This window comes from Myxocyprinus asiaticus, chromosome 33 (genome assembly GCF_019703515.2).
Source record: "Myxocyprinus asiaticus isolate MX2 ecotype Aquarium Trade chromosome 33, UBuf_Myxa_2, whole genome shotgun sequence".
In the NCBI taxonomy this organism is placed as follows: Eukaryota; Metazoa; Chordata; class Actinopteri; order Cypriniformes; family Catostomidae; genus Myxocyprinus; species Myxocyprinus asiaticus.
This window is the reverse complement of record NC_059376.1, coordinates 27,859,237-27,876,931: the sequence shown is the minus strand read 5'-3', so window position 1 is coordinate 27,876,931 and position 17,695 is coordinate 27,859,237. Positions and strand designations below refer to the sequence as shown.

Here is a 17,695-nt window from a genome sequence, read left to right as displayed (position 1 = left end):
TTCTCATCTGGTATGTGACATGGTTCAGTATTAAGTACAGTAAATGTTATAATACCCCCTTGTGTTTTCCCAAAGCTATTACTGCAGACTATATTAAACTGAAGGCCAACTAGTGAGTTGGAAAGCACACAAATTAGGCTTCTATCTTAAATGTCAGCTAATGTTAATATATGGATGCCTCAAAAATGTATCAAGAAAATAACATGCGATCAACTATCAATGTATCAATGTTTTATGACATTCCTACCGTTCATGTAATGAAAAATAATGTGGAAAACACGACTTGATTATTTTTAACAAGATTTGTATCTAATGCAACAGTGGGTGTATGGTTGATATGATAGTTCCTCTGTGAAAACAAACACCATTTTAAGCCATTTCAGAGCAAATCCATATTTCAATTTTTTTAGATACATTTCAAAATAAATATAAAATATTGTGAAAAGTATAAAAATGGCTAAATAGATTTAATTTTTTTTGCAATATCTCCCAGCCCTAATAAGCATGCACACCCTCCTGAATAACCTGAATTCCTGCTGAACTCAACACAGGAGACTTGAATATGCATAAATGAAAGAACATGTCAAAAGATCAATAAGTGGATCCATCATGCTCTGACTTCCAGTTAATACACAGACAAAAGAGACTGTGTATATCAAAGGCTGACAGCCAAAAGTAGGGAAAACCCGCTGTGCTAAGAGAAGGCACGCACCCAGATTCTCAGATTTCAGAGAAAATTATGAATTTTAGGATTGGATCACCAGAGAAGTTCTGTCCACACAACACCACCAAACAAATCACTCACTTCCTCTGATCAAAAACCTAGTGAGCTGCCTATGGAGGCAGTATTTTAAGACATCACAGGCAAGCTCCAAACACGAAGGCTGTTCCAAAAGGTGGGCAACTTAATTATGCTGGCTTCTAAAATACCTTACTCTGGCACAATTACATGTATCACATGTATAAAGCAACATATTTTATTCACTACTATAAAAATAGATAAAAAAGTGCAATAAAAAATATTATTTTATCCAATATTTGTGTGCTATGCATTTTAATACATCTTGGAGTTTCACACCGTTAGCTTAGCAACATGTTAATGTCAAACTCTTTTAATAATCAAACGAGACTCATTTGAGCAGAGTGGTATTTGTGTGGCATGCATAGTACCAATGTAGATCCAAATCAGTCACTTATGAGGCTCCTGTCTTAGTAGGCTCCTGCCTATGTAGACAGTGGGCAGTAAGGAAGCTTTTTGGAAGAGAGCCACTATGTACAGAACAGACCTGTCTGAACTTACTGAGGTTGAATGGAACTAGGTGAAGCCTAGTCCAGCAAAAGCTTGGAGCTGGAGATTTGAGCCAATATATCCAGCAACAAACCACAGCGGCAGTAAATGATGGCAGAATGTGGACAAATGCTGCAAATACAATCCATTTAGACAGTGATAAAGATATCAGTTTCCTGCATTTTACTACAATGCTCAGATCCACAAAGAAAAGATGTCAAAACATGACACAAAACCAACCCCAAAGTTACTAATCCCAAAGTTTAACCTCATGTTTTTTTCTCACTATAGTATCATGTCCCCAAGCATCTCTGTGTCTTTATTTTTAATGAAGCTCTCTCAATCACCTCCACTTTCTCAATCCTTCCATTCCGTCTCTTGCAGTGCATTAAATGATCTATTTTAACAGGATCTCCTTAGTGTTTGAGTAGTAGAAGGGCACAGTAGAAGGAGTTTTTATATTTTGAATGTCCTTTTTTAATTCTCATAGATATTCTGAATTGTTGACTGACTGAGGCTGAGTTCACTATAGCATACCATGCTTCTCTTACTATTTTTCCCATATAAAGATATGGCAGAAATCAAGAGTCGTTTGAAAGTATGACTGATTGATTGAGTGATTGATTGAAAGGTGAAAGGTGACAATAACATCACATACAACTTAAATGCTTAATCACTTGAAATTAGATTACACATCTGAGCAATGCTCCTCTTCAGTTCAAGAGAATATCAGAGGTGATTGCTCATATCTTTCTCTCTGGATGGGCTTGTATTCATCGAGTACATATCTTGTGCATTTGCACAAATCAAAACTAAAAATTGTTCAGGAGATGGAACTAATATTCACATCAGAATATGAAAGAGTGATATTACTGTAGTTGGAAGTTAAACTAAAAGCAAAAGGTTCTGATGTGGTGATAATTTATGATGCAGTGGTCTGATAGAACTTGGTGGTGTTAACCTTATGGTTCGGATATGGGCTTGCAATGCAAAGGTTTCTGGTTCGTTCCAGTGTGAGGGAAACCAATGATAGTAGAATAATTTTTGATATTCTTCCATGTTGGATGCTGGTGCCAGAGATCCCATTACTCTATGACAAGGAAAATGACATAATGACATTCACTGGGGAGTGTCGTTTGTCCTATGAGGAAAGCGATGAAAAAGAGTGTTCCATTGTTCCATCACAAACACATCATTAGTCTGAGGCCAGATGGAGCTTGATGTGATGTTTCACCTCACCGAATGGCCAAATCACATGTTGGACTTATTAATTTGTAAAGTCAATCTCTATAATGATATGTTTCATGCAGAGACATAAGCAAGCGTGAGCTGTGTGGATAAAATAGTCCTTGTCAATGTGTGGATGCTGTTCAGTGCATAAGTGAGAGAGCGAGAGCACGCACAAAGACATAGTGGGGTCCAACAGTCTGAGAACACTGATTCTATTTCACATACTTTTCTAAATAAATGCTAAATTTTGCACTATACAATTTACATTAATTTACATTATCAGCATAACAAACTGAGTGAAAAGTTTAATTTAATAATGTAATATGAATTTCAGAACTTCTTAGTATTTGGTAGGTCCCTATTTTGCTTTAATGACAGCATGAATTTGAGCTGGCATGGACTCCACAAGTTTCCACTAAAACTGATGAGCCATGTTATCCTTGCATGATGTTCCAAAGACCAATTCATATGCTTCAATGGAAGCAATGACATCTGATCTTTTGTACAAAGCAGTTAACATCACAAATCTGCTTAAATTTGATTAATGATCAAGAAAATGTGCAGAATCTTAAATATTTCTTATTCGTTTTCTGCCATGACTCCTCTTAGTTTAAATGTTTTCAAAATCCAACAACATTGTTTATTTCCAGGTTTACAATAGGTTCTCAATCCCAGAATGTAGTCTCAGACTTTTGTTCCCCACTGAATATTGAGATTTTTTGTTTTTACTTACAAATCAATTAAATGTAGACTTTTCTGCTGGCATTGCTTGCCATTACTAAGAGTTCAGTAGCGCTACAACCACAAAGCACTGCTAGCACAATGCTAACACCACTTGCACTCGCTTGATAATAAATTACTGCCACTTCACCCCACTCATATCAGTTTCATAAGCTAAGAGCCAAATTGACCCATCATTCCCTCTCGTATTACAATAAAGTTGTGAGACTAAATGTGCAAGGACATTTTTACACTGAGTCTTTCGCTTTTGCTCTTTTGCACTGCATGCTGCAGTGCAGTCTCAGGCCCCTTATCAGATCTGTAAGTCTGCCGATCAGTCCTTTTACTGCCACCTTCTTCTTTACAGATGTAAATTCCCCAGGAAGTCAAAGACCAGGCAGACTGACTGGGGTTATTCTAATCCAAACACACAAGCAAGAGTGTTGCAGTAATACTGTATGTTAGTACAATTTCTGCTGGCAAAGTTCAAGTATACCTCAAACACTGGAACTACCCAAGAGGAAAGAAGCAAAGATTGAAAGTGTTAGTGACAGGCTGAGGTAACCAAGAAAAAATACCACAACTGATGGTTAAACTACACTCACATCACACTTTCTGGACTAAGATAAGATTGGGTAAGTGAGAGGAGTTTGTGGCTAAATCTACATCTTGTCTTTGCTGGGCTAATTAAACAGCAAAGAGTTTGTTTCCTGTGTAATTACACAGTTAGATACTGTTTGGGATGGAACGGAGCCCTGTTTCTGATACACAGTCCCTGTCTTTACTCTCAGGCTGATTAACTTGCCTTTCTGAACAATCAACTCATCAGAGTAAGACAGAATACTGTTTAATTGGTGAAATCAGCTAATGCTAAACAATTATTTCGGATACCAAGAGCAATCCTCTTAAAATTATTACTACTTCATTATTGATTAATGTGACCAAGTAAAACTAAAATATCCTGTTCACACTTAATTGGAGAAGTCTGTAGCATTTAGGGACAAATGGTACAGTCCAGCACACAATTTCAATTAAAATACAAATGAATTGAAACAACTCCTTTAGTCTTTAGAGCTCCAAACAGAAGTCATAATCTATTACTACAGTATACAGCTACATACAACTCTATGATTACAATATACATTTAGCCAGCAAAGAATGTGTAACAGTAATGTTGTTAAGATGTGCAAAAGATTTCAATAGCAGGCTAATTAAGATCTCTCTGGCATACTTGATTCTAATTGGTCAATTACAACATTCTGCAGTGAAATATTTCTATAATTAACTGTTGTCCCAGGCAACCAATTTCCTACATAGCTGTGTTAGGTTAATGTCTCTCATATCACTCTATGGATTCTTTCTTCTTTCTTCATGTTTGTGTATTTATTTATTTTGTAAGTAGCTGTGTAAAAACGGCATAATGTCCAGTCCAAGGAGTTCAAATATACTGTACATATAGAGAGCTATCTGTTAACATTCCCATTCATCGAAATATCAGTTGTTCGTCTGGCACATGCCACCCCAGAAGTATGCAATCGGGATGCTGCCATATTTGCTTCAAGGGCACTTAGTTCTGGAAACATTTATATTTGAGCCAATCACCTGAGCCGTAAGTACCATGTGACTGATCACTCTATATTGGAACTCCTTTCAGCAGTCAGAAGATAACCAGCCAAACCTTGACCCCCTGGATCCACCCAGCATGCACTTCTTCTAGCTCTGTAAATTCAAGGCTTAAACTACTGCTCCCTAGTAATTGTTGTATTGCAACAACAAATGCATCAAAAGCATACAGGTCCCACTTAGATTCCCCCGAAGCATCAGCATGTCCAAACTCCACTATATGTGGTCACAACGTCATGAATAATACTCCTTTTTTCGGTTCTCTATCTTTCTCTTCTTCATCATTACGTATTTGGAGGGGAATTTTGGAGGAATCAGAACACATAACAATGGCAGATTTATTTCCCTCCCTATCTCAAACACCAGCAGCTTCCAGTCAATTACTTCCCCAGAGAAAGAAAAAGAAAGACAGAGTGTGTGTCTGTGAGTAAGGAGGTGAGGAACCAAGAAAGAGTGAGATTGGAGAATGGCATGTTTTCATTACTGTGAAGCCCTAGATTTCAGTCAGAGAGAAACTGGCACGTCCCCCCAAACCCCCGAGACATGACTCTCTCATCTCCTCCCCCTCTCTTTTCTCTCTTCTTCTTTCTTTCTGTCCGTTCAACATCAGCAAAACGATTGGGGGAATGGGTACATGAAGAAATGAGAGGAAATTAACTAAGAAAATTACGTAAACAAACAGCTATATTTAAAACAAATCTCAGAGCAATAAGGGTTTAAAGAGATAATCCATCACCCAAAAAATGTCATTGTTTACTCACCTTCATGTTGTTCCAAACCTGTATTACTTAGTTTCTTCCATGGAACAAAAAAGCAGACATTAGGCAGGATGTTAGTCTCAGTCACCATTCACTTTCATTCATCTTCTTTCTATACAATGAAAGAAAAAGATGACTGAGGCTGTAATTCTGCCTAGCCTTTCATTTTGTGCTCAACTCGAACAACATGAAGGGAATTAAATGATGACATGGTTTTCATTTTTGGGTGAACTACCCCTTTAACTCACTTCACTAAGTGTCCTCTGAGCAGTGTGGCTGTTTATGTCTTTGTGAAAGATGTTTAATGATTTATTAGAGAGCAACTGGTAAAAGAGTGTCCTCTGTCATCTTCTCTGATAAACACATCTTTCCAAACCACACAGCATATCCTTTACACAACTGCTTTGTTCTAAGAAAATGACTTGTTCCAGAACTTTAAATAATAGAAGTTGGAACTATTTCAGTACTTCTGAACTGCTACAATGCTGTTATTTCCATCCTATTACAACACTTAAAGCAAAAAGTAGCCTACTAAAACCCACTTCAGACAATTATATATATATATAATTATAAGTGATGTGTGCTAAGGCTATTGCTATTATTATTGCATATACTTAAAATTAGGAATTTGAACAAACCTCTAATCCTACATATAAACTTGAGTAAATTCCACACCGTTTGTGCTACATAATTTACATGGAAGAGGTGAGGGAGAGGGGAGATGTGTGATTTTGTTTTTTATGCTTGTCTTCTGATGATCTTATGATTTTTGCCTGACAGAAAATAAAACAGTATAAACAAAACCCCATTGACTTAAACTGAGGGATAGACCCGAGCCATTTCTAGCGACTAGAATATCACAGAGACATGGGGTTAGGCTCTTTTGACTTAGGCTTAGCAACTACCTAGAAAAACCATAGCAATGATAAAGCAACCACCCAGAAGACTCTAGCAACAGAGTGTCAATGTGCTAAAAACCACTCAGAGCACCTTAGCAACTGCATAGCAATGCACTTTTGATCATCAAGACAAAAATCAAGCCTCCAAAGGATGACTAATCATCTCTGTAATCAAGGACAGAAAAGTCTCATATTATTACAAAAAATCTCTCTTTATTACATTTAGACAAGTCCAGAGGAATCATTTAAAATGATATTCAAAATCTTTTATGTTCCCTTCCAAAAATAAAACCCCACACAAAACACCCATTTACCGTGGCTTAGAGCAACATAACTGTACTCACGAAAACCAGATTTGTTGAGGTTGTCTAAATGGGTTACAGGAAACAACCGCCCCGGCGCAATTGAGCTGCTGGAGTGAATTCACTTGTGTATCTCTCATACTGTGTATCTTGTGCTATGAATAGAAGAAACCCAAGTAATATATCAGGAATAATTTCCTAATATCAGTCTGCATTTACACAGCCTGACTGTTTGTACATCTCTCCTACAAACCACTATTAATCTTAGGAAATACAATTGTAGAAAGTAGTTGAAACTGCTTAAAAATCAAAAGAGCAATTTTGTTTCTTACAATTCCATTTGTCATTTAAAAAATATAAAAATATATTAGTTTACAGAAAGAAATAGGAATAAATTACTGGTGTGATGAATAGTCTCCAGTGCTGGACTGTAGACTAGAACACAATGACTGAAATTAACAGACTGTAGGGTCACCAGAGATTCCTGAACTTATGACCTTTGTCTAGAGCAGACAAGAACTCTCTGACCTCTCTACAAGCCTGTGGGCAGTGGCGGATTTAGGCATGGGCGACATGGGCAGCTGCCCGGGGCGGCAAGGACAGATGTAGGCTACAAGTTGCCTCCTGTGCTTTAAGAGAACCAAGAGCTATGACCACTCATCTGCTCCACGAGAAGGCAGAGAAGGAATTCTTCTGCAGTTCACAGTATCATCACCAGAGCCTCAAGTTTAATGGATGTCTGCCTGCAGGGCCTTATCACACCTTCACAGACCTACAGCAAATCTTCGATGCCCCTCTCAAAATCTGCAGGCTTTGTTCACTCGGTAGGCCACCACAGGATAAGCAAGAGGCTGAGGAACTTTAGCACAGGGAAACACATTTCAGATGTGACAAAATGAGGCGTGTGATTCACATAAGAGGCTTCCCAAGCAGAGGATGACTTTCATGTACTGCAACTGCATTTTTAAAGGGATCATTAACCTAGAAATGAAAATTCTGTCATCATTTACTTACACTCATCATGTCGTTTAAAAACTGCGTGACTTTTTTTCTTCTGTGGAACACATGGGGAGAGATTATGAAAAATGTTGATGCCTCATTTCTCCATATTAACCTGCTTCAGTGATATCACTTTTTCCGTGCAGCTGCCATATTTGTGACCATCAGCAGGAGGAAGCAACGGCGGTGAATGGAAAAACACCCGAGAAGTGATATCAAGAATAACATCAAAAACGTTGCTTTTGATCCATGTCAAGTCCCAGGAAAACTGTATACAGGTCTCAAGTCAGTACCAAATTTGACTTTCATGGACATTTAAATATATTTGATCTACAATTCATCTCCATACGCCAGTGAGTCTGACGTGTGACCAGCGAGTACACACTCCTACCACTACATCCCCATAAACATCTCTCATTCAGGATTTACAAATAATTTTGTGTTGTTTTCTGGTCTGACTTGGTCACAATATTACAAAATGTCTGTGATGATCCCGTCTGTATGAATGTAAGAACTGCTTTTAACTCATGAAGAATACATAGAAAGCAACAGAGGCATATTAGTGTACGGTATATTAATAACATGTTTACATTGTAGTCTGGTGGTGTGAATAAAGTTTGTGCTTCATGTTGGGCCTCAAGTACACAAACAGGTAACAAAGGCAGGCCTACATACAGTCATAAAGCCTGACTGTGGCCTATACGAACACTCAAAGCCTGATAACAACAACGGCGCCAAAATCAAACAAAGGGAGTCTAAAACATACTACAGATCCCATGAAGCCTTGCTCACTTTACACCTATGTGTGAAATTCTGAAGGATCGAACTCTCAACTCCTATTGGATGAAACGCACGACAGAACATGTCCCTCAACCATGAAGTCATCGAGAGTATAAAAACCTCGGAGATCTTTCTGGGCGTTGCTTCCAGCAACAGTATGTGCCTCGTCTAGATGCAGCCCTGCTGCTCCCAGGTGTAGCCTCGGTGCCCAAGGAAGTAACGTATGTACCTGTAACGTATGTTTCTCCGTGTTCCACAGAGCACGCTAACGGATCCGAAGGAGACCACTAAGCAATCTTCTTCACCCATTTGCCTGCAGAAGTGAAGAAAGAAGATTTCTCTTCCCTCTTCAACCGAGTCGACTTCACTGATTTCTCCGCCAGCCAGCCGAGAATCAGCCACCGTACCGACTGCCGACAGAGCGAGGAAACGGCCTCCTGTCATCACCCGAGACTCGAGGAACCGAGTCGGAGTCAAACAACGGACGAACACACATTCTACCCATGTCCTCACGCAACTAAAGTAAGAGATTTATGTCTGGGCAGAGATAGATTATTATAGTGTGTTATTCTTGTGTATCAAGGTTATTGCTTGTACAGTTTACGGACCGCCGAGTCCGCTCATTGCTGCTGATAATACTCAAGGTATTGTAACTTACTTTTACCACGAATGAGATTTGCTGTGTTGTCGTCCAACCACGTTGGACTGTTTGTACATTTCCGCCATCGTGGGTGAGACCGGCACACTGAGTTTATCCATAAAAGAACCAGCGACCACAGCGGACGGATTACGAGCTGTTCACCACGTCTCTGAGTGATAAAATAACGGTTGCCTTCTCTCCCACGATCGGTGCCATCACTCTGTTCTCTCTCTCTCGTACTAACCGCACACACACATGACCCCTCACAAACATACCCGCACACACATTTGGCTTGCAGATAACTTGGCGATAGAGTCCGCTTTGTCCCTAAGTTATCGTACCAGCAGAGACACGTGTTAAACAGGCAGATGCCATTAACCAGTCTCTCCGCCCACATTTGCGTGACGTACTCTCCACGAGAGCCACGTCCGCCATTTTGTGTCCTCCTTCTCTCCTTACACACACCCACACACACACATACACACACACCTTCCTCTCATGTATTATAAGCTTATTGTTATCATATCTAATCATGTTACTGTTTAGTTTGTAGTTGGAAGTTGGAAGTTTATTGACTGCATTGTATTGATTATTAATTGATATTACTGCATTAATAAACTTTGTTATACTTTAAAGAGAAGTGTTTTGGTATTGTATTGCATGCACCTGTGTCAAGGGCTGGTAGGGGATGTCAGTGCTCGGATTCAAGCCTTCATTGTTTTCCTTTTGAATGTCGATGTTCTCCGGATGTCGACTTTCCTAAGAGGACAATCCTATAGTCAGACTGCTATACTGTATGGTTATTAGTCCCTGATTCCAGGGTGGAGCCCCGGCTATATTAATCCTTATTAATATTCTATTGATTTTGATAATTGATAATTATCTTTGATGATTGTTTATTTGAAGGATCAATAAGCTAATGTTAATTCTAATCAATGTTCTATTGATTTTAATAATTAATAATTATCTTTGATAATAATTAATATTCTATAAAATTTGATAATTGATGGTTATCTTTGATGATTGTTGATTTAAAGGATTAAAAGCTAATGTTGATTCTAATCAATGTTCTATTGATTTTAATCATTAATAATTATTTTTGACAATTATTAATTATTGCTAATAACCAAACCTGCTCCTGAATGAAGCGCTTGACATACATAATCTTATGATGTGTTTTTTATTGACTAACATTAGTATATACGCATTAAATATATAGTGACTATAATCACATTATAGAGTTTATTATTTATTTCAATGTGTTACAATCATGACATACCTTTATATTCTGGGTGTTATGAATTTAACATCATCCCATATGCATTTTCAGTTTAACTGTATTCAACTCGATTATGTTATAAACTGAACTGACACATGTAATGGCAATACATGTCTGAATAAATGTGCAAAAACCAACAAGTGTTTCATCACTGCTCTTCCCCCTTCTTTGCTTGACTTGGAGGAAACCAGAGAAAGTGTAACATGTTCTGTTTTGTCGGTGTCTTTGGACTCTAATTTTGAAAGTTTAGTTCCTGTTTCCTGTATGTCAAGTGATTTTCCTTGTTAGTCATGTGACCCTCATGTTTCAGGTGTTTTGTTCTCATTGGTTTATAGTCATTGTCTTGTTATCATGTTCATTAGTCTTGAGTCAAGTCAAGTCAATTCAAGTCAAGTCTCTTTGTTCTAGTTTATGTTGGTTATTCACTTTGTAAATAATACTGCACTTGGGTTCTCACATCATCATCATCATCTTCGTCCATCCCTGTCTTCATCATGTCTCTCTAAGTTACAGAATACACGACCGACATCATGAACCCAGCAGTAAAACTGATGCGTTTGCATCAGGGGAACCGACTCCCCGAGGATTTTGTTCAGGAGTTTTGTGGACTGCGTGACCAGGTGGATTTTCAGGAGGTCTCCTTGAAGCTGTTTTTCATGCAGGATTAAATAAGCCATCTATTCCTTAAAGCCTGCAGGTGGAATAGCTTAGACAATTTAACAGTATATTGACTTTGCCCTGTTATTGAGTGGTTCAGCCGTTAATGTTGGAGTGGCAGATGAGGAACTCAGGACTCCTACAGTGACCACCACATTTGAGTCCTCAGCCACCCTGATGCTACCACTGACCGAGTCCACCATGCCAGAGTCCACCACCATGCCAGAGTCCACCACCATGGCCGCCACGCCTGACACGGTCAATGAGCCAGTGTCCACACCTGCCACGGTCCATGAGCCAGCACTCACGGCTGCCATGGTCCACGAGCCAGCGCCCACGCCTGTTACGGTCCACGAGCCAGCAGCCACGCCTGGAGCCTCGTCCATCCCAGAGCAAGCGCCTGGAGCCTCGTCTGTCCGGCTGCCTTGATCTCTGAGCCTCCAGCCGCTCTGCCCCCTGAGCCTCTGCCTTCAGCAGCTTCTCCCTCTCAGTCTCCAGCGGCTCCACCCTCTGAGTCTCCAGTGGCTCTGCCTCCTGAACCTCCAGCAGCTCCGCCCCTGAGCCTCAGCTTCCAGCAGCTCCGCCCTCTTAGCCTCTGCCTCCAGCGGCTCCGCACTGGTCTCCTGGTCCACCCCGGTCTCCGGTCCCTCTGCCCTGGTCTCCTGGTCCACCCTGATTTGCGGGCCCTCCACCAGCTCCACCCTGGTCTCCTGGTCCGCCCCAGTCTCCGGGCCCTCCCCCAGCTTTTCCCTGGTCTCTTGGTCCACCCTGGTCTCCCAGCCATCTGCCAGCTCCATCCTGGTCCCTGCCCACTCTTGATTCCCCAGATATTTTTTTTTTCTTATTTTCCTTAAACTGGGGGATCTGTAACATGTTCTGTTGTGTCTGTGTCTTTAGACTCTTATTTTGAAAGTTCAGTTCCTGTTTCCTGTGTGTCATGTGATTTTCCCTGTTTGTCATGTGACCCTCATGTTTCAGGTGTTTTGTTCTCATTGGCTTATAGTCATTGTCTTGTTATTATGTTCATTAGTCTTGTCCTGTCATTGGTTCATGTTTCATAGTCTTGTTATCTTGCTTATTAGTTCCATCTTGTCATTGGTTGTCTTGTCAACTTGTTACCAGTGTTATTATAGTTTTGGATTTTTAATTTTGTTTTTATTTCCATTTTATATTCAATTTGCCACTACAATTTAGTTTAGTTTTCATTAGTTTTCACAGTTTGTCTGTTAGTTTTAGGTTTCTCAGTGTTTTGTAGTTTCAGTTTAGTTCGTTTTTATGTTTTAGAGTGTTTACTGGTGTAATTTAAAAAGTGTAACATCATAACATTTCTCACGGCAGTCTTGTGTTACTGTGGATTGTAAATGTTGCAAATATTATAGGGTGAACATGGGTAAAGTGACAAAGGATATTTAAGCTTGATCCACATTGTATCCAAATGTATTTCTTTAAATCAGGGGTCAGCAACCTTTTTGACATGGAGTGCCATTTTTTATTTTCCTGGTCAATGGCTGTGCCAACTATTTCTGAAGAACAAATTGAAGAAAAATGCTGTTATATCCCAACAAAAACATTCAAACAAAAACAGTTACTCATTCACTCTCAAAAATAATCAAAGCCAGGCTTTGGAAAAAAAGACCCAGACGTAACATCAATACACATAGTTTCCACAATTTGAAATGGTTTGAAACATGCTTAAACATTTAATTAAAATGTTGGTATGTCTCTATATTTACAGACTGTATTATAATCAACTATATGGCTTCTAAACGAGTGCAGCCCTCTTGCCTCCTTAGAGAACCATTTCTCTCCACATTAGAAAACAGTTTTTGAGTAACCATCTGGAAGAAACAGTTATTTTAATTAACTCTTCAGATGTTACACCTAATCACCTGTGATCCCATGTGTGAATATCTTGTTTATTGGACAGTGCAGACTATTCTGCTTGAATTCTCTGTCGCTCATGGTTGCGGACACCATATCTGTTCCATTCTCCACCAATCAACAGGAAGCTTATGTGACTGAGCAGCTTGGCCCCCATGGTCTGATTCACTGCAGCCACTCAATGCATCAGATGCATGTATGGCACCCTCAAAACCTAAATCTGTCTGCATATACAGTAAGTGCATGCACTGACATGTAATGAGTGGTGAATCATCACACACTGTGAGCCTGAACTGACAAGCATTCCCTCTACATTTGTTACAGAGATATACTGGGGCTCGTTCAGTCATCTGTGCTCTGTTCAGTGTATGTACTTACATTTACATTTTACATTTATTCATTTGGCAGATGCTTTTATCCAAATCGACTTACAAAAGAGGAAAACATAAGCGAATCATCTTAAGGAGACAGTGGTATGAAAAGTGCTGTATTACAAAGTTTCACTAGCATCATAATAGTATTCAAAACAGAATAAAGTGCAACAGGAATTTTTTTTTTAATTACTGGTTAAGTGCTCATGGAAAAGATGTGTTTTTAGTCATTTTTGAAGACAGAGAGTGAGTCAGCTTCACGGATGGAGTTGGGAAGGTCATTCCACCAACGTGGTATGATGAAGCTGAAAGTCCGGGAAAGTGTTTTGGTGCCTCTTTGTGTTGGTACAACAAGGTGACGTTCCTTAGCCGACCGCAGGCTTCTAGTGGACGCGTAGCTCTGCATAAATGATTTTAGGTATGCTGGAGCAGACTCAGTGACTGTTCTGTATGCCAGCATCAGAGCCTTGAATTTGATACGTGCATCATTCGGCAGCCAGTGGAGAGAGACAAGGAGTGGTGTAACATGTGCTCTCTTTGGTTCATTAAAGACCAGACGTGCTGCTGCATTCTGGATCATTTGCAGGGGTCTAATTACACATGCAGGGAGGCCTGCAATGAGAGCGTTACAGTAGTCCAATCTAGTTATGACAAGTGACTGGACAAGCAGTTGTGTGGCATGTTCAGAGAGGAAGGGTCTTATCTTCCTGATATTGTAGAGTGTAAATCTACATGATCTTGCGGTCTTTGAGATGTGGTCTGTGAAATTTAGTCTGTTGTCGATGGTTACCCCTAAATTTCTGACCGGTTTGGAAGACGTTACTTAAATTCTAGACTCAAATGTTGCACACAGGCGACAATAAAACAACCTGTCCCATGCGCTTATTAAAGGAAGGTCCCATAACTCTTCTGGGGGTCCACACTTAAATCATGTTTACACGCATATTGTTTATGTATTGTGGCAATACTTTTGAAAAAGGTAATATTTTAACGTTCAAAAATTGGCCCCCATTCACTTCCATAGTAAGTGCGTCACTGTAACCCAGATTTTTTTGCCTTTTTTTTTTTTTTTTAAAGAAAAAAACATTCCAGGGGCCTGGGTAGCTCAGTGAGTGCTGACTATCACCCCTGGACTCACGAGTTCAAATCCAGGGCATGCTGAGTGTCTCCAGCCAGGTCTCCTAAGCAACCAAGTTGGCCCGGTTGCTAGGGAGGGTAGATTCACATGGGGTAGCCTCCTCATGGTCACTATAATGTGGTTCTCACTCTCGGTGGGGCACGTGGTGAGTTGTGTGTGGATGCCGTGGTGATTAGCGTGAAGCCTCCACACGTGCTATGTCTCCACGGTAACACGCTCAACAAGCTACGTGATAAGATGCGTGGACTGATGGTTTCAGACGTCCTCCGCCACCCGGATTGAGGCGAGTCACTACGTCACCTTGAGGACTTAGAGCCCATTGGGAATTTTAAAAAAAAACATCACTTGAAAGTGCAAGTCCATCCTAAAACAAAGCACAAGCACCAGTCTTCACCACAATGATAACCCCCCAAACTCCAGCCAAACAAACAGTACTTTAATAAAAATTATAAATCAGAACAGTACAGTGGTGTTACAGTGGTGCTGTGACCCGGATGGGAGTGAGGTTTAGAGGGGTGAGTGTAACGGTAGCCAGTTGGTAGGCAGCTGTGCAGTGTGTAAACCTCACTCCTCTGGCCTCAAGAAGTGCACTAGCGACTGAAGCTAGAGGCTGTATCCTTTAGCCTCCTCGTTAGTGTGCCCGTCTCCCATGCCGGAAACATCAGTTCAATCCTCGCATGGAGCAGGTCGAGTAAGACCGGTTACACTACAAAAAATATTAATGTAGACCTTACTCAAATGGATTAAGTCAATTTTAATTTTACAAATTTAATTGAATTTAACATAATGAATTTAAGTTAAGACAAAATGTTCTAGCATTGTGTTGCTCTAGTTCATTTTTATTAACAGTCAAGTGAACAACCTGCAAAAATCCTTTTTTGAGTGCATGTAAACAAGTATAATGTTCATATCGTGTGGTTATACGCTTATATAGATTTTATACAGACTTTTATATAGACAGATTTTTTATATAATAGAGTGTGTAGTTTAACATTGTGGATAGGCCCACCCACTGCCAATTAAAGAGCCTTACTGTAACCACAGGCAGTGTTCAAATTGTGACAGAGCTCTTCTACAGTTTCCTCAAAACCCACCACATTTCTTATGAGAAAAACGAACAAGGGGACTGTTTTTTTTTTGTTTGTTTGTTTGTTTTGCCTTATGGGGGGGGGTCACATAACTCTTCTGAGGGTCCAGGACCCCCCTCAATTCGAACACTGGGAACGAGTTGACATTATTTTCTGTGGTAAACAAGATCATGCCACAAATGCTTTCGATTGAGCTTGACTTGTACTGAGCCCTGAACATTCATTCGACCCGTGCCCAAATTTACACATCAACATCTTCAAGTAGCCTGCTGCGCCTTTTTGCACACATATGTCGCAATAGCGTCTGGTAAGGAGATCAGTCCGTTTGAACAGCGTCTGCGGTAGTTTCAACAGATACACAACAGGTTAGAAAAATCTAATTCGGTCTTTCTTTACCTGAATTTTAAGATGCTGAATGCTACAACAGAATGCTGGCAAATTTTTATCTATGCCAGTATACAACACCATTGTTTTCTCGCCACGGTGATATGTAGCCTAGTGCAATCGTATTCATATGTTATGGCCCGCAGCGGTCGACCTCTTGTTTAGCAGGGGTAATTCGTTGCTCCCGTGGGTATTGTCCCGCCAATCTCCGATGCACTCAGGAAATAATCTCGCAAAATCAAAGTGGAAATCCACGCGCAGTGCAGGCGCGTCCTCGAGGCCGGCTCCCACAGCAGACAGCGAGAGGTTTCCATTGAAATCCCTTTTGATTGGAAGGAAAACAAATAAATAACCGACTGTCACGTCGCTGTTCTGTTAATTGACTCTATAATTCACGGTATTAAATCTGATACCAAGCAGTACTCGTTTCTGCTGAGTGAGAGCGTGCCACAATCTAAAACTCTGCTTATAAATCGTTTAATTAAGCGTCGAATCACAAAGGGCAATGCGGCTACATTGAAGCTGTTTCACACGTGTCATCTCGTCTATTTTATATGAAGGGAGTCGTTAATCTTATATGAACGGGACGCATATTCTTCCTTCCTCCACAAGAAAATGATTATGTTATACATTCTGATATGCGTTTAATACAGCATTTCTTAGGATTCTGTTGTTCCATAATGCCAATGAAACACGTATAGAGAGATGCTGCTGAAGGGCTCAATACTCACTCAGTTTAGGGATTCAGGGGGCGCGTCGCCGCGCAGCATCCACCTCGCTGGACTCTCGGCTGCTGCTGCTGCTGCTGCTGCTGAAATGTCTGGCACCCGGTCGGACCCCAGAACACCGCAAGCATAATCAATAACCTGCGTTTAGTCTGGTTTCGTGTGTTAGGAAGGACATGTGTGCAGCATGGCATTTGGCGTCCTCATCGCAAACTCTGACCATCCCCATTGTTCCTGTGCATTGGGCGTCGCTTACAAGGCAAAAGGTGCAAACGCACAGCTGGGTTATTCCAAGTCGAGGTTCGGTTGTGATATCAAGAGCACGTCACAGTTGCCTCCGTTGAGTCTCAAAGCCTCTTGAAGCCTCGGTACTGTCTCGAGCATCGCCGACAGCACCATATGACAGCGCGATGCCCTCTCCATTGGCATCTGGAGATTGCGTTTTGCGCCGCTTCGTGGCAAGTCCGGGAATGTCAGTATAGGGATCAGGCAACAGTGCTAGTAAAGTGAATCCAACGGGGAATTATTAACCCAATAAGACGGTCATTGGTTGAAAAGCCTCCTTTTTTTCTCCCTTGCAAAGGCACTGTCTACAATGATTGCATCAGATGGTAACAACATCATAGTGCTTTGATATACCATTGGTCCTGAGTGATTACCATATTACCATGTTGGCATGCATGGTGTTAACATACACCACATTTACAAAGATACTTCACGGGAAAAAATACTTAAACTGTAAAAAGTGAAAATGTGCAGTTGTTTCCCAAGAGCTAGGCTATTTCTCTGCGATTTTACAATTAAATGGATAGTTCACCCAAAAAATGAAAATTCTATCTTTATTTACTCACCTCCATATCCTCATATACTTTCAAACTTGAATGACTTTCTTTATTCCATGGAACACAGAGTTAATAGATAAAATGTTAACCT

The 17,695-nt window shown here is 40.3% G+C and overlaps 1 protein-coding gene across 2 annotated transcripts in view; it reads right to left on the bottom strand.

The window, feature by feature from the left end:
• LOC127424277 (uncharacterized) overlaps positions 1-17,099 on the bottom strand; it is a 43,931-nt gene extending 26,832 nt beyond the window's left edge. For both annotated transcript variants that reach the window (XM_051669299.1, XM_051669300.1), the window contains exon 1: positions 16,769-17,099. The gene's annotated coding sequence lies outside the window, so the exon portion shown is untranslated. The remainder of the gene's footprint in view (positions 1-16,768) is intronic.
• Between the last annotated feature and the right edge of the window lie 596 nt (positions 17,100-17,695).